This window comes from Lolium rigidum, chromosome 7 (genome assembly GCF_022539505.1).
Source record: "Lolium rigidum isolate FL_2022 chromosome 7, APGP_CSIRO_Lrig_0.1, whole genome shotgun sequence".
NCBI classification, from domain to species: Eukaryota; Viridiplantae; Streptophyta; class Magnoliopsida; order Poales; family Poaceae; genus Lolium; species Lolium rigidum.
In genome coordinates, this window is record NC_061514.1 from 17,221,284 (window position 1) to 17,229,359 (window position 8,076).

General features: G+C 40.4%; 1 pseudogene; it reads right to left on the reverse strand.

Annotated features, from left to right (window-relative positions):
• Positions 1-477: 477 nt before the first annotated feature.
• On the reverse strand, positions 478-6,826 carry LOC124679193 (annotated as a pseudogene).
• Between the last annotated feature and the right edge of the window lie 1,250 nt (positions 6,827-8,076).

An 8,076-nucleotide genomic window follows, 5' to 3' on the forward strand; every position in this document is an offset into this window, starting at 1 on the left:
TTTAGAACAACAAAGTTTATCATATTTTATTGAGGAAGCATAGTTGCTTCTTTATGCATGCACATTTGCACCAACACAGACTATACTTACAGTCTAAAATGAACAAGTATAAAACTTAAGATTTCTTATTGTATTTTCTATATATTTAGATTTTATTGTTCATGCCAAGAGAATATCCTCCGGGAGCAAAACTCTACAGCACAGACAACCCTCCCTTTTGAAGTCACTACTTGGAACATTCCCTACATTCAATTTTAACCTTCTTTACAACCAAATCAATCAATCATAACATACACTGATCCGTTCCACATTGTGAAGTCTAATCATTGTATAATCAGTACTTCATCATTGTTTAAAAGAAGTTCATCAGTATATAACCAAATAAAATTTGAACCTTTTAGGCTGATGAGACTGAAAACCCAACATTTGCTGGTTAGATTGCATAACAGAATTACCAAAAAATCACAGCTTTAATCAGACACAAAAACACCGCTGCTTCATTTGAATAACCATCCAATAGACAGGTAAACCATGCATCCAAATAAGCATCGATCCTGTAACCACCAACAAAGCCATGCAGCTCAAAACCTTGGAATGTTTTACACTATGAAACTTAGCATCCAAGAATAAAAGAAACTGATAAAATACAGTCATAAATTTATTTTACAACCCATCCGAGATGTTTCTTCAAACATCCCTAAAGAGGATATGAACAAAGTTTTGTCCTTTGTGTCATGTAGATTCGCTTTGTTCTGATGTGCATGCCGAAAACAACAAAGATTGAATAGAATGGAAGGAATGTTTTGACACTCCTTGATGCCATTTCCCTTGTGCATACGATATTAATAGTCTACCTGCAATACATGAAACATGTCCATGCAAATAGAACAATCAGTATTGAGAACAGATGTGAAACAAATATTTGCTGTGGATCATATATGTATTACGTACGAAATTTCTCAGCATCATGATACTTACAACTGTAAGCAGATAAAAACAAAACATTGTGCAGGTAAGCTAGTCTTTTGTAATTGGAGTTCTCAAAAGAAAAGGTCTTCCACAATGTGGTTGCCGCTTCACCAGTAAATTCTGGTAGATTTTAGTCTCCACCGAATCCCTGATTACCCAAAAAGACAGGTTCTGCGTACCATGCCTAGTTCTTGAAAATGCCATCTGTTTGTTGTCATAATTCTTAGAGATGCATTATGCCAAGTTCCTAACATCTGGTCTCGCTTAATCGTGTCTAGAGAATTCTGCGTAAGTATGGGCTTAACAACTTAAGCACTTCTATAAATAATTTGGAGTGCATTGTACAAGAAAATAGTATGCAAGTGGCTAAATAAAATAAAATAAACTAGCTTCAATAGAATGTGGCGTTCACATAGTATTATACGTGCTCTGTATGTCTATACCATGTTCACAACTTCCACACATGGCCATTTTATCAGTAAAAATGTTACCTGCACAAGATTCACTAAGGGCTAGCTGATGGAATCCTCCGGGACAACTGAATCCTGAATAACACGATCTGGGTCCAATTGACCACTGTAATAACTAGACGGGACTGCAGATAATTCCAATTTTCCAGTCCACTCCTCACCAGGCTTCAGAGTAATTGGCTTCTCTATAGCAGCTGCCTCCACACATACCATGCGTTTATATTCGTCATCCCCAAAATCTGACATTGCCTTAGCCTTTTTGTCCCAAGGGTTCCAAACAACTGTCACCAAAGAGAAAATGAAGGAACTCCTTAGATTCATTCTTCAACGATTGTAATGATGATAATATATTGCAGTTCTAAGCAAACAAATATCAGAGTTCACCATACCAGCATCCGGAAGGCCTCCTTTTCTCACAACAAATGTCCTTTTCTTCTCATGATCAATAATGGCAATTTTTGATGGTGTGCCCAGATATATTCTGTCTAACTGTAAATTTTACATATACATACTCCCTTGAGTTAAGAAACTGGGATGCAAAGAAAATTATAAAATGGCAGTATAATTAAGAGGCCTAAGTATCGCACCTCAGATTCAAAAACAATAGCATCGCCTTGTTCAGTGAAGCGGGCCCTATCTTGTAAGTTGTCTAGGTAATCCAGAGTTTCAAGACCTTCTACTCTTATCTCGCTGAAATATTAGGACGAAATTATTATAAGAGAAGAACTATTATAGCAATGGGGCAGTTCACGAGAAAACAGAAACGAGGCAGTTCACAGATGGGCAATTATAGACAGATTTGGGACACCCGGACAACCAAACTTGGGAGTGAGGACCAAGTATTCTGCTTCTATTATAAGATCACTTTTATAAGATCACTTCAAACGCTACTGTGACATTGACTCTTTGATGGTCAGCTGAAAATACATACCTTATATCAGAAATCGAAAAGTATGTGTGATATGCAAAGGTAAAAGTGAATGACTTTGCATCTGCATTGCTATTCCTTATACGTGAAGTCAGCATTAGATCTCCACCAGGTCCAAGTGCAATCCTCAGACGGTACTCAAAACTGCAATGAAATGATTGTTGTTATTGATCCATTTGAACACACAGGCAACTATGCTTGGCTTCAACAACAAATACCATAACAAAAAAAAAATGCCGCATTTCCTACAATGATGATAACACACTAAATATGTAATTATTTGGGATTTTCCCACCTATGTGGCCAGATCTTTAAGTCTTCTTCGGTAGGTTTAAGGATTAAATCAATGTAAGCTCTGCTAGAAGACTGGTACTGGAAATGGTGGTGGATCAGTGTCAACAATCCAGGTCCTGTTCCTTGCAAATCCATGAGCTTCCAGGTGTCCGAAGTTGGAAAACTAGAACAGGAAGAGTACTTAGAAAAAATAAAACCACATAAAGTAGAGGGAATTAATGAAGCGAGAAAAAAATGCAAAAAACAAAAATTCTCATACCTGAGGAAAGCAGATTGGTATACCTCCACGTATAGCTTTTGGAGGTTTGAAAATAGCCTGATAGGAGAGTGACATCAGCCAAGAAAAATAATAGTCAATCAGGAAAGATGTGGGATCAAGATTCCAGTACAAGTGAGACACACATTTTTTGGCCACGTTGACAAGGCAAAATGAGCAGCAGGGAAATGCTAATTTGAAATATGGCCCTCGCCACATTTCTATGGCATACGAGAAAGATGGTAATGAAAATTATGTAAAAATTGTTTAACATGTTAGACTTCACAGCCAACCATAAGCGAAGATAAAATTTGCTGTTGACTGCACATATTTTTGCCCTGGTATTGAACTGATAAAATGCTGAACTAGCATTCAGAATAGATATGTATTCGTATGTTATAAATGTCTTGATGATAATCAAGTCGAGTCAGTATTTAGATACAAAAATTGAAAATGCTAAGAGATTGTTTTAGAAGCAACAACATATTTTGTACGTAAGAAGGAAAGTAATGTCACCTTATTGCTAACAAAAAGCAGCTCCTCGCCATGCTCATCTTTCCATGATGTGACATGGCCACCATACAGGTACACCTAAAAGAAATAGCATATAGGACTAAATAAGTAAATAGTTATATTTTGTAACAGGTTAACTAAAAGAAAAATGAAAGCTCTCAAAAGGTAGTCAGCACTTCTGAAAGTCAACAACTGTTTGTGAAGGTTGAACTCAGAACCGATCCTAATTTGGATTGGTAGATGCTGTTTGCTTATGTCGAAAGTTCTAATGGACACAAATTTTATTATCTGTTATGAAGATCATAATCCAGGTTCACCCTGTCACATAGAACTCTAGAACGCAAAAAGAGATGGGCAGATGATTTAGAGTGAGCTTATTGTTCTATTATAGTGGCATTTCTATCAAAGGTCCATCTAACTAATAATTCTGCCGTGACAAAATACCTATATTTTTTTTGTTGCAACAACATTCTTAATATTCCAAAATTATGAGCAAAAACCAATGTGCCAGCCTGTGTCACTATAGTGGTCCGAATGTAGAAGCTTGAATAGCCAGGCCTTGTGGAACATCAGTATGACATATATTTTCACAATCACTTCACACACCAGTCATCTTCGTATGCATACGATAAGCAAAACAATATGGACTGGCCTCTATCTAGTGAATCAACACACACACGTCCAGACAGTAGAAAAAACTTTCTTAATGAAAGGTGGAACAATAATCATGTCAGTAGGGCAACAAACTTAAACTTCACCCGTAACAACATCACATACGACCACTAGTTTACCACCCATCATTTCTCTATCAGCTCAAACTCTCACCTGGCGTTTTTACCTAACCCGCTCTGTACGGAGCAGGTGCTTAGCACAACAGAGACCTATCATAAGCATATCCAGATGTGTTGTCACTGTTGTGTAGACTACCAGTTTAAGCCGAAAAAAATTCTCAGGTTGGCAAAACTAGAGCTGTTTGTATCACGACAGCAGGAAATAGTTGCCACGAGAGTTAAAACACCAGAAGGTAAAACACTGTCGCCACGCCGGTTATTGTGTATAGTAGACGAGATGAGCATGTGCTACTCTACAGATGTTTAATACCCCTCCCCCCCCCCCCATCCCAAAATGTAAGGCACGCTTTGTTTTGCAAGGTCTTTGATGTATGACTTTGACCACTAATATATACCAAATTATATGTTTCACGAATGTACACATAGTATCGTTGCATTTATCTTGCATAGCTCTTTCATTTCATATATCTAATATCTTTATAATAATTTAAAAAATCATAGTCGAAGTTATAAGTTGTTAGCGAAAATCAAGGGCGCCTTACATTTTGGGATGGAGGGAGTCTATAGTTATATACTACCTGCTCATGAAAGAGATGAGTATTCAACAGAGTAAAATCTTCCACCCTGGTAACCTGCAACCTCTCCCAGATACGAGGAAATGATTCCAGTATGAACCAATACTCACCACTCTCAGAGTCACGAGCACATAGATCAGAAAAAATATCATATTAAAGCTTTGTCTTCAGGAATTAAAGAAAATCCATTATAGATCACAATGGCCACTTTTTTGTATCATGCTACCGATTTCTCGATCATCTTTATGGGTGCACTTTTAATACTGAACACACTGGGCTCAGACTTGTTCATGATTACTTTGCACATGTGTCTTCTTCGTAAATATTGATATGCCAAATTACATAGGCTTGGCCCATGCAGGAAATGTCAAACAGACGTCAAACAGTAGGAAAATCATAATCGGGTTAACTTCTAAGTGACAAGTGGAATAATAACCATGGCACTAGGGTCACAAACTTAAACTTCACTAGTAACAAAAAAAACAAATGACAACTAATTCACTACCCACCATTGTCTCTATCATCTCAAATTCTCACCTGGCATTTTTACCTATCTTTCACCAAAGTTGACCTCATGGCCCTTCTCCACAAATTGCAGCTGAAAGTAATATCAGCAGAAGCTGAAATGCCTGTCCTACTACTCATCAGTGTCTTGATAACTGAGAGTAAAGTAGGCAACAGGAGGTAGATTGGAAGGGGTTCATCAAGAAGTGAGTGTCTGATCAGTTTGGCTTGATAACCTCATCGGTCACTTTTAGATACAGGAATGCAGGTTTGGGGAGTCCTATATAATGATAAACTGAAGTGCCAAACAACAGAAAATCTATATGTTTGACCGATGTCATACCCTATAAATGCACATGACGTGCTTGACATCATTCCAGAGTCCTAACAGTCAGCAAAGCAAATCAGTTGTCTAGGAAACTTCTTCAATATATGCCTAGCTAAAGGAAGTTATGCGTTGCAATACTGGTTATCTACCTCGTCGGCGAAAATTCCATCAGTGACTCAGTCCAAGATGGATCCGTTCATTCTTATAACCCACTCTTCAGAGAGTAGGCCTCCGCACAGCTGAGACTATCATGAAGATATCCATGTGCGATGTCGCTGTTCTAGTGTTGTGTATACTGGATACTGCTATTTAAGGCCAATAAAACATACCCTGGTTCTGAAGAACAAGAGATGTTTGCATCACAATTTAACAAAAAAAGGCAACAGTGATCAGGAGAGCTAGCACCAGCAGGTAAAACTCTGTCACACCACAGGTTGTTTGTGTTTTGTGTGGTGGACCAAATGAGAATACTGCTACTAATGTTTGATAAATACTGGTCACGAGATAGACGCTGTTCAGCAGCGTCAAACCTTCCCCTGCTAACCTGCAGGCTCTCCCCGATTACAAGCAAATCCGGTCGCCACTATCGCGCAGCACACACATAAATCAGACCGATTAGCATATTATTAAAGCGTCGTATTCAGGAAAACTGCAGGAACTCCATTATAGATCACAGTGGCCAGTTTTTTTTTGTATCATGTGTTGATTTCTCGACTGCCATTCATCACTACAGGCATCTACAAACAGAAACTCCTAGTACTGAACGAGCGGGGTCGGAAGTCGGAACAATGATCTGCTGCGCACACCGCGTAAGAACTCCACTCGGAGATCAGTTCATCACAGGCTTCGCACGATCAATCTTCCAATCTCGCTTAGGAAAATCCGCAACAAATGGAAAATGATCGGGATCGGAGCAGCGATTGCAGACACTCCCGCTCCGTAACATCCAGCGCCACGGATCTGCACCGAGATCTGACCGCCGGAACACGTGCCGGGCGGAACCGAGGGAGAGAGAGAGGGAGAGGGGGCGTTGTGCGCAGCAATACCGTACCTCGACGGAGTTGCCCCGGACCTCGCGGAGGACGACCTTCTCGAGCCCGTTGGCCGCCTTGACGTGCTCCACGGGCACCGGCCCCTGCGGCAGGGCGGCGGCGCCGCCGCTCTCGTCGCCGGCCGCCGACATGTGAGCGGCAGCGAGCGAGTGAGGTGGAGGTGGCGAGACCGCGAGAGAGATCTTAAATTGGGGAATTCCTCCGGGAACGGGACAGGCCAGTGCGTGTGCCGTTCTCTCTCGAGGCTTAAATAATTACTCCTCCTTCTCCCAGATGCTCTTGCGATCGCGATTTATGCCACTTTATTTAATGATTTTCTGCCTGCGTGTGCACGCGATCTTGCCGCTTTCACTGAGTATATATTTTGTACGGGAAATGATCTTGCTCTTCTTTTTTTTGCGAAAGAAATGATCTTGCTTGTTGTAGCTCAACCAGTGATTACTTGGCGGTTATACATTCTGATGCGGTAAAGCGTCTGGTACTCTAGCGATTTGCTCTACTTCGGCGTTTCTTCCACGTATATATTTTCTGTCGTCGGCCTATTCGTCGTATCCCTTTGCTTTGGTATATGGTATTTTGCATGCTAAACCAATGGTACTCTGACGGCGTTTTCGTACTAACACGCCCGACCACGACATGTCACTATTATTTACAGCACGCTGATTTTCTTGTTTCGACGCAAAGATAAAACTGATTGCTTCAGGATGAGGTTCTTGTACATGAGAGTTACACACTTACAGGGCCAGGGGGAAAACGTACACACAAAGTAGCACTGACTTGTTCCGGTAAAAAAAACTATGGTGACTTGTTGCAAAAATAACGGAAAGATTCATGTTCTAGCATAAAGTGTTTTTCTATGATTCTAACCCTTAAGAGAAAATAATTTCTTGCCTGACTTCCTGGCAAAATTATTTCGGAATATGATCTTTGGGTTCGGCGTCATCGAGAACATATTGTGCAGGTTGGCACCAAGCCACACTTAGAGCATGTCTAGTAGAGCCCCTAAACCCTCAAACCTCTATAGCAGTTTTACAGGTTGGAAATAGCCATTTTTGTGCATTTTTACAGGTTGAAAAACAGGGGTAAAGAGTAGAACCCCTAAACCCCTAAATAATGCAGTTTGAGGGTTCTAGTCTTTGGCTCAACCCCAACCCCTAAAACTGTCATATGCCATATCACAGATTTCATCACATATCATCATTTCACATATCACAAATATCATCACATTTCACATAAAACAATAAGCTTCCGGTAGATGGTGGTTCGCCTCGGCGAAGTAGTCTTCCATCAAATGCTCGTGTCCGAGAGCGCGGTTCCGGTAGATGGTGGTTCGCCCCATCGTCGACCCTCTCCTCTGATCCATCAGCTTCGCGCGGTCTTCAAACGATTGCACCTC